The 10,224-nt window shown below is 42.1% G+C and overlaps 1 long non-coding RNA gene and 1 pseudogene across 1 annotated transcript; one reads left to right on the forward strand and one right to left on the reverse strand.

Moving 5' to 3' along the window:
- Positions 1 to 4,302: 4,302 nt before the first annotated feature.
- On the reverse strand, positions 4,303 to 6,129 carry LOC137846932 (very low-density lipoprotein receptor pseudogene; annotated as a pseudogene).
- Positions 6,130 to 6,496: 367 nt separating this feature from the next.
- On the forward strand, positions 6,497 to 9,904 carry LOC137847064 (uncharacterized). Its single transcript, XR_011090772.1, has 3 exons — positions 6,497 to 6,702; positions 8,019 to 8,145; positions 8,239 to 9,904. It is a non-coding gene; the product is annotated as an uncharacterized lncRNA (long non-coding RNA).
- The last annotated feature ends 320 nt before the right edge of the window (positions 9,905 to 10,224 follow it).

Raw genomic sequence — 10,224 nt, forward strand, 5'->3', positions numbered from 1 at the left:
TTTATTAAAGGAACAGAGGTAAGCAAACAGCGCTGGGTGCGCCAGGAGTCTCTGCTCCACCAAGATGCACACCAGTTACATCAAGCAGCTGATTTTTATGCTCCTAGGCTAATACATATTCAGTACTACTTCTAGAAAAAAAACAGGGTTATTGTTATAATTAGTTTCTGGAATCCAAACCCTCCTACTGGAGCATGCGTATCAGTCTCCGGTGGTCCCTCTGGGGGTCTCTGGTGCTGAAGGCTCATAGTCCTCCTCCCTCTTGTCCTTCTCCTTTGTCCTACTTGGCTGTATGTCAGAGACTTGTGCAGCGTCCCCTGCAAGCTTTGTCTTTTAGTTGTTCTTCAGCTCTCCCCGTCTCCTTAATCTCCTGGCCAGATATCAGAGACTTGCATAGCGTCCCATGCAATAGTCATAATAGTTAGCTGTTATTCTGAAACCCCCCAGATATCAGAGACTTCAAGGAAAAGCCTACAAATACATTGCCCTTCAAGCTCTCTATTGACACAAATTGCTAAAACATTCCTTTGCAAGATGCAAGAACTATATACATTAACCACTCTGTTTCTCTTAGACTTGTGGTTATACAAGGGTATGTAAGACAGAAGGTCACATTCATCATACCATGCAGCCCTAGCATTGTTCCATACTGAGATGAATCAGATGAACATATTTCACATTATGGCCTCCCAGCCTGTTTCTGGTTTGCTATAGGCAGCTAGAGAAAAAGCTGTGCTCTTGAATGACCAGGGCTGTTCCAGTGCTTGTTTGGGGAGTTCAGTAACTCACCTAATAAGTGGGATGGATGACAGCATTGGTGTGTTAGAGCTTCAGAGTGAGGGTTGGCTTTGCAGTCTCTTGAAGTGGGTGGTAAAACCTGGGCCAATGTTGAGAGGATCTGAAATGTGTTCCCTTAGTCATATTGATCTATGAAAAGCAGTCAAATATGAGTTGGGATATGTGCTTTAAAAAATGTCAATTATTTCAAGCTGTGAATATAAATAAAGTTAATAACTTGACTCTTTCCATTTCCCTTTTTAGCTTTTACTCTCTTTTGGTGACCTGATTTTCCAGAAAGGGATATTTGGTAGGTCAGTGGTGGAGAGGGATGCAGATGAGTCCCTGTAAGGTTGAGGCACCATTACCATTTCTGCAACCCCAGTCTGGGTCTTCTTGCACAGACCTCTGAGGGATCACATACCAGATGACTTCTAGTCAGAGACAAAACCTCCAGAGAATTACATTTGTTTTCTTACTGAACATTTCACATTTACCTGATACATATTTTCCATCAGAGTCATCTTCTAGTCTGTGTCTGCTCTGGAAATTATGTCACTGGATGTTGTGGTAAAAGGCAAATGCAGAAAAACCCTCTTGCAAGGGAAAATCTCTTACGGAGCTCCCCAAACTTTGAATTGCAAATTGCATTTCTAACATTGAGAGACAGTTACTCCCTTTTGTCTCCAGATTTTGTTGTTAAGGTTTCCATGAACATGTGGAACATTTTTGTTCCAGCATCCTTCCTAATATTTTAAATCAGCTTTACATATCTTCTATGCCCCCTCTGATCTTCATGGCTTTTCAAATTTTGTTTTGTTGTTGTTTTTTTTTTCATTATAGCTTTCCATTTCACATTAGCACATAAAGAAAAATGCATTTTATTGGAATAGCTATGTTACAGCTAAGATTATTCTTCTCCCTGTGGATGAAACCAGATAGTGTTGTGCCATATGGCCTACGTTATAACAATCTCACTTTGGCTGTATGACCAAAACCTAATCATAGGATTTTGAGAGGAAATTATTATTATTCAAATGCAGTTTCACCCCAATACATTTTAGAGCCATAAAAGAACATTAACTGGTTCTTCTTTTATTTGTTTCAAAATACTAAGGTTTTATATAAATTGATCAAGCTTTTAAAAAATCAATTATATTTGTACTCCCCCACACTACTGCATGTAAAATTTGTAAACAAAAATAAAAAGAGATCTGTCCACAACTAAGCCAATGTAATAGCCTTATTAAAAGGTATGGGCTGCTTTTCTGGAGGACTAGGAAGAGCATCTGATTGAGGATTTTTGTTAGCGCAGATCAGCATTGCCACTTTGGGTGTACAGAGGCAAATTCCAGAAGAGCAGAGGGACAAGGTTTTAAATATGAGTATCTCTAGCTGGGTTTGGTTTTCCGTTTAGGTGAAGATAAGTGATACAAAACCACACAGCTGTTTAGGGAAAGTACACCACCAAGGTTTTACTGAGAAATGCAAGAGCTGAGAAGAGTTTCTAAGTTTTTTAATGATTGTTTTTCCTTATTAATACAGTAAAAGAACTTTGAGAAACTTCTGCCAACTCACTTGACCATGGAATTAGTAGGTCTCCGCTGTTCAATGTACGTTATGAAGTCAATGAAGTGCCACCACAGGCTATTGCCAGCAGGTACAAGCCCATCAGATCAACAGTTGGCTGGAAATAAGGGAGAGCTCTGGAAAAAATCCCCAACCTCTTCCATGACTCACTCCTTTAATCTGATCTTGAAAATAGCAAATAAAAGATCCAAACCCGGTTTTCAGAGACATCATGACACTGGGACTGGCTAGTATCTTCTGGTCTTAAGGATCAATGCTTTTGTGTGTGTGTGTGATTGTGGATTAACATCTTTCTGAGCTCCATTGAAATGGCCCATTATAAAAAATGAGGTTGACTAAGATGATTAAACATTATTTACAGAAAGGACATGGGTCTGATTAAATCACCAGGAGGGAGGTCTCTTTTATGGTGACAGGAAAAAATACACATCATTCATCAGAGATGCTTGCTTCATTTCAGTAATTTGGGACTAAAGTAACTTGGATGGTCTGTCAGCTTCAATACAGTGGAGCTAACTAAGAGATCATGTAAATAAAAGCTGATGATTAGATCAAAAATTAAAGGGCCATCATTTTTCTTGTTATGTTGCAATTTACTGATGAAGTCTTTATAATACTGTCACCAAGCACACACCCCCAACAGTACTTACTTACTGGGCTACATTTTTAAAAAGTATTTTAATAGCTTCCCTCTAGAACCTAGATAACTGGCCAAATTTTGAGAAGTTCTGGCTAGATATCTCCACAAGGAGACCTGATTTTAGCAGGGCTCAGCATCTGAAATTCCTATTAACTGCTCTTTTCAAAATCAGATACTAAGGAAATTTGCTATAAACTTTTTTTACCTAGTCTTGGATCCAAGTTCATTTTATTAGTGAGGCCAAGAGAGAAACAGATTTTAGTGCCTGTTGCAGGAAGCACGGCCAAAAGCACGACAGACACCAGTAGAGTCAGATCACGCTCCGTTTTATTGCCCGAATAGCCTAACTTTTATAGTGAACTTAACAGGGGCGGATAGTGTCTCACACAAGATTATTGGTCAAAAGCACTCAGACAAACAACTACAAGAAAACAACCCCCTTGTGATTAGCAGTCACATAGACCTTGTCCTTGAAGCCAGAGGATGGTAACAATATTTTTCTAAATTCCTCAATTGGGTGATGTGGGAACACTGTCATGGGAACTTCTCATAGTTGCCCTAGTAGCTTCGTTTGCTCAGCTGCAGCAAGCCATGGGATTTTTGCTGTTTCAAAAAATCCCTCAACAATTCCCCCCCTTTTTATTTTTTTGTTTGTTTGAGAAAACCAAGCCCAATGTAACATTTTTGCAAGTAACCCTTTAACCACATTTATTACAATACAACACGCAATGATGATTGACACCACAACAAACAGAATCCTTAATCCCTCTTTGATTAATCCCAGTAACCATCTATGCATCGTCCCAAACAAATCAGTGAGCCATTGATTGAAAGGATTGATATCATATTGAATCTTTCTCATGTGCTCTTTCAGGAAAGTAATGGATTTGTGAATTGACTCATTATGATCAAAAAGGTTTAAATAGCACATTCCCTCAAAGTCCTCACACCCATGCCTTTGAGCCAAGAGCAAGTAGTCAATATCAGCTTGATCCTGTAAAAGCACATGTCGCAGACTATTTTGATCTGGTAACATCTCCTCAAGTATCTCTGTCGTGGCATGGGCTTGCTTCTTGGCCCAGCATACCAATTTTTCTAAGTTGTTAAGTGCAGCCGCAGATGCCACTCCAGGCACTAAAATTGGCAATGCCTCTCTAGCTGCAACCCCACACAATTCAACATTATCATTGCAATCCGGTGCGAGCAATGCCCATTTATGTCTGGTGATCTCACGCAACTGTAGCAAGCTAGGAGCAAATACAATGAGTTTATCTAAGTAACATGGACTTCTGATAGCATTTGCACGGATACCTTGCCATGCCCTATCCCCGCAAATCAGAAAAACATCAGAAGGTAAGGCCAAAGCTGTACAATTGTTCCAAACACTATAGTTGTTACCCCTTGTCTCCGTGCCCTAAACCCTGCTTAGCAATGTCATTGTAATCACAGGTGTTATTTGTATTTCTGTACCCGTATGACCCTATCCAGGTTCCTGTAGCAGGATTCATCTGATAGCCACGGCTACGTTCACATTTGTAGCCACCTTTCAGGTTGATACAGATTTGACTACAGATACCAGGGTTTTGGCATTCATCAATATCTCCACAGGTTCTCTTGTCTACAAGCTCAAACCCAGCTGGACCTTCATAGCCAGTAATGAAATCTCTGCAGATGCGGGAGCATCCACCGTTGTTCACCAAACATTCATTTATGTTGCATTCCTTCAGGGGCTCATCACCCCAGTCCTTGCAGTCTCTCTGCTGGTTACACACTTTATTGATATCTATGCATTCTCCACTTCTGCACTTGAATTTGCCAGGTCCTGAGCACTGAATAACATTGTTACAGTTTGCTTCATCAGTGCCATCCAGACAGTCTCTCACACCACTGCACTGCCTACTCCTATGCACACAGTTCCCATCTTCACATCTGAACTGGTCTGGCCTGCAGGTCCGAGAAGGGCAGTTAATTTCATCACTTCCATCCTTGCAATCAGGATCTCCGTCACATCGCCACTTCTTGTGGATACATTCACCTGAGCCGCACTGCACCTCACTCACAGAACACTTCACCGGAGGTGCAGGCTGGCGGCCACACTGCTCCAAAGATTCATCCGAGTGGTCGGATCAGTCAGCAGCATCATCACACACCCAGCTGATAGGGATGCAGGCAGAACCCTTGCACTGGAACTCATGAACACCACAGGTAGGAGGTGCACACTCCAGCTCATCGCTACCATCACTGCAGTCATGTTGACCATTGCAGACAAAGCTTTTGGAAATACATTGCCCACTACTGCATGTGAACTCTGCTGCACTACAAGTCACATTGCCACAATTCTCTTCATCTTCTCCACTGTCACAGTCTTTTTCACCATCACATTTCCATGACACTGGGATACACTGGGTTGACTGAGGACCACAGCTGATTTCATTTACCCGGCACGTTCTCATATGACACAGCTCAGCACTCTCGTCAGACCCATCTTCACAGTCCGGATCCCCATCACACTGCCATCTGTTTGGCACACACTGACCACTGTTGCACACAAAGTCAGATTCAGCACACGTCTTCTTCACACAAGCACTCTCATCACTGCCATCTGAGCAGTCTTCATCACCATCGCATTTCCAGAGTAAAGGAATACAGTGTCCACCATTACTACACGGGAACTGGGATTCTTCACGTTTTGCTCTAGCACAGTCGGCAGCAGTGCACAGGCAGGCGAGGATGAACAGCAGGCAAAGCGCCCCGCAGCGCAGCAGCGCCCACCACCGCCCCGCACTGTCACCTGTGTCACTTATACTACTCCTATTACCCGTGCTGTTAGTGTCAGTGGCATCCTCCTGATACCGTTTCTGTCTTTGTCACCCCCTTACTCTCCCCCTTTTCTTTTTGCCATTGACCAATCACCGCAAATGGATGAGACACATGATTGCTAATTAGGAACGAGAGTGCAACGTCTGCTATACGGCTGCAGGCAATGCCAGCTGCAACCTTAGAAGCTGTTTGTGAAAGAGCCTGCCCGTGGTCATTTGGTAGTGTAATCCGCGGCTCTGCACTCCTGCCCTGCAATAAAGGTAGTAATAGAGCTAAGTCGTCATTAGTAATCCGTACAACATGGCAACCCCACAGAATGTTATCCAGGAACATTTGTACATTTATCAAATTATGTAACAGCATAGTTATAACAACGATCTGGGGACGAATAGTCTTTTTTGCATTGCAAGATAAACCTCTCATAAAAAGAATGCTAGAGAGAAGCAGCACAGCCGCCGCTGCCTCCATGGTTATGTCAGACAGGCTGCAGGGTCCTGATGTCCGTCCCTCTGCTATGTGCCAACTCGCCACACGTTTCCCGCAGCTCCCGTGTCCCTCCACGGCTCCCGCGTTTTCCGTGGATCAATAAAAGGATGCTGGAACTTATTTCTTGTAAATGCAAGTAGGTCATTATCAATGGCATTGGGAGCCTTGCACGGTGCTTCAGAGAGACATTTTCTCTCTTAGCTCAGTCATCAATTAAAAATCTGACAATGAATCTTGGAAAATGTGAACAAAGGCATTTTATGACTTACCTCAATAAAAGTCTGGCAGGCTGCAGTTCTTCCTTGCTGCTGTTAATTGTCTTCCTCACAGTGCCTGCTGCTGGCTTTTAATGTTCAACACCTGAGGGAGATAGAGTGAAATCTTGTCAGGTAAGTCAGTTGGCTGGTACTGTTAATGAAATTCTTCTTGCTTTATCTGTTGTTAATACCTATTTTATACATAGCATAAATTATATGTGAAGAGCTCATGTATGCTAATGACAAATGCAGTTTTGGGAAGAGATGAAGGGTGAGTTATTTCAGTGCCCCAGCTTGTTTTGCTCTCCTAAATGAAAAGAAGTCAGACCCTTAGCTCAGTCACACAGTCCATCATCTTCATCATCCTGCTCCTGTCAGTAGGTTTTTGTCTGGTATCCATGTTTGAAAGATTGTTTGCAATCTGATGGACAACCAGAAAACAAAGCCTCTTTTTATTCTGAGGAACATGCAATATTAACTTGTCACCAAGTGCTGAAATGGTATAGCAAGAATGGGAATTGGGAAGGTCCATTAGGGGAAATTTGTACCCAGCTTGGTTTCATTAGCTCTTTTTCTTGTCAGGTGATTAAGAATCTTATTTTCCTGGTCATTTCTGATCTATGATATTCTCAATACTGTACTCATAAGTTTGTGTCTTGAATTCTTGCTCAATATTTACTCAAGACAGTTCCCACTGGAGATATCAAGCAGCTTTACTCCAGCAGCCCACAGAAATCAAAGCCACACTGAACAGCATTTGAGTGTGAAACTTAAACAGCAGTGGATAATTTTCTTCAGCATCTTTTCCTGTATAATAACAAAGGAGTGCCAGAAATTTCAGCATTCTCATGTGTTTCCTTACTCGAGTCAGCATTGACAAAGAGATCAGATAATCATAATTGGATTGATGCATGATGAGGGAACTTTTCCCAGCCCTGCCAACTGACTCCTGACAAATCTCTTAACCAGTTATTTGCTCTGTATGTAGTAAGGATGCTGCTGCCTCCTGATTTTAATGCAAGAGAAGTTAAAAAACTTCTTCCTTAGTGGCATCCTGAAGATTACAGCTCATGCTGAAACAAAATCCACCAACACTTGTGATTCAACTAGCACTAGCAAATCTGTGCATTAATGACAAATAGTCAAGTCACTACAGATGCAAGTGATGCTTAAGGATCTATTCAAAATGTCATTTGCCTTTACTTACCTGTATTTTTTCAATTATCCTTTTTTTTTCCTAAAGAATTATCACTGATCTGCTATTCATACTCAGTGGATAGCTTTATTTCAGTGCAAAAGCAACACCATTTTAGTAATATCTGTACATTTGTAAATTAGTAATATTTGTATATGTTTGTATACATTCTGGGGAGTATAAAGACATTTAAAGGGGAAAAAGTCTCATATGAGGCATTTTGTTTAAATTAAACACACTCTTGTTTTACAAGGACAGAGATGGAGAAATGAAGTTCAGTGTGAAGTTGTCAAGCTTGTCTGGCAAGATGCAAACCCAAATTTCTCACCTGATTGCTCTTCTCTGCCTACAGGGTAAATGTTCCAAATGATGCACAGGAGGTGTGTGGACAAAACCTATTAATAAATAATTGTTTTTGTACCCCTGCCTCCTGCACACTTTCTTGAAAATTCCCTTTTCTTCCTTGTCTCCAGGAGTCATTCATGAGAGTCTACTGAAAATAAGACTGAAGAGTGAATGCAGAGTAGGAAGCCATGCTTAAGTGAAGAGCTCTCAGCTGTCTTCCTCTCCATCTGAGGTTATGAAAGCAGACAGGATATTTCCTCACACTGAAGGACGTTTCTGTTGAACGCATATCCAACATCATGTAGAATTTTTCTTATCACGGCACAGTAACAATCCCTAGAAAGAGGAATATGCCCCCCAGGCCTCATAATATCATCTTTTATTAGAAATAAGAACAAAGGATGCAATTAAAACACAAATTTTTCACATCCCAATGGTCTGGAAGTTGCTTGGCAGCACCCTGGTGGTTCCCCCTTTGAAGAAACATCACGGATGCAGCAGCTTGGGAAGGGTAGCACCACCATAATGGGAATGGGAATGTGGCTAAAGAGGTACACGTACACAGCTGGGGAAAAGAGGAACAAATGTTTTAAGGAAATTATCTCTATTTGGAGCCTTTTAGGTTTTGCATTGGGCAGGAACAGGATAGATTTGCCTGTGTCTCTCCACTCTCTGGGCTGTAACCTTGCTGGAGCTGAGGCTCTGTGCAGCCCCTGGATGAACACAGTCCTGGACTTTAGAGTACTGATTAAAAATTATCTTCCCTTTGATTTGAAACCCCCTTCACGTATAAGTCAATATGAACATTTTCTACTAGTTTTGCTTTTTAAAATTTATTTGTCAAGTTCTTAAGAGAAAAACAGCCACCTCCTGGGTTGTGCTTGCCCAAAAATATTCAGACAAAGAACCAAGCCATTTCTGGTATTTGCAACTCCAAGAGATCAGTAATACCATGGTCTGGAACACTACTGATAAATCATTACCCTGTAATGTTGCAAGTATTATTTTATTTCAAGTTTGTCAGGGTTGGCAGCCTTCTGCCCTGCAGAAGCTGGTGTTCACTCCCAGGTGAAGAGTGCTTTTTCACTCTAGGTATCTTTAAAGTGCTGGTTAAAAAAGCTCTAAAGCCTAAAGAAATGAAGTGCATTTCTGAAGGTTGTTATCCCAACAGATCTCCAAATATTTCTGTCAATGTCAGCCCAGGCTGGGGAAAGGCCTGGACCCCTCTTCTACTGCACTCTGTGATAGCCACACACCCTGATTTTGCCTGGCACGTGACAAACCTCACAAGGTTTGTTGTACTCAAAGGGAGAAAAAGTCTTACATTTGGGGAGGACTCCCTTGGAGGAAAAAGGGAAGATGTGTGTATTTTTGCTCTGTGAAGGCAGTCCTTACCTTAGGATCCTCTGTGCTGACAGCCCATCCAGCCCTGGGAGCTCCCTGCACAAGTGTCCACCACTGCAGATCTGAGATTACCTCTGCCTATGTTTTTGTGTTCCTATAAAATTCAAGATTTATAATCCCTTGATGATTGATTGGCCATTCCTGGATCAATAGTGTCCTGTTTCAGTTAGGACAGAGTTGTTTTTCTTCCTAGTAGCTGGTGCAATGCTGTGTTTTGGCTTGGGATGAGAAGAGTGCTGATAACACCCCGATGTTTTAATTGTTGCAGAGCAGTGCTTATACTAAGCCAAGGACATCTCAGCTTCTCACTCTATCCTGCCAATGGGCAGGCTGAGGATGCAGCAAGACCTGGGAGGGGACAGACCCGGGACAGGTGACCCAAACTAGCCAAAGGGGTATTCCATACCATCTGACGTCATGCTAAACAATATATAGGGGTGGCTAGCCGGGGGGAGGGGGCCGGACTGCTCGGGGTTAGGCTGGGCATCGGTCAGCGGGTGGTGAGCAATTGCACTGTGCATCACTTGTTTTGTACACATTATTAGTAGTAGTACTATTATCATCATTATTGTTATTATTATTTTTGTTATTATTATTTTCCTGTCTTATTAAACTGTCTTTATCTCAACTCATGGGCTTCACTTTCCATTTCTCTCCCCCGTCCCAGAGAGGGAGGGGGGAGGGTGAGCGAACGGCTGCGTGGTGTTTAG

This window comes from Anas acuta, chromosome W, assembly GCF_963932015.1.
Source record: "Anas acuta chromosome W, bAnaAcu1.1, whole genome shotgun sequence".
NCBI lineage: Eukaryota > Metazoa > Chordata > Aves > Anseriformes > Anatidae > Anas > Anas acuta.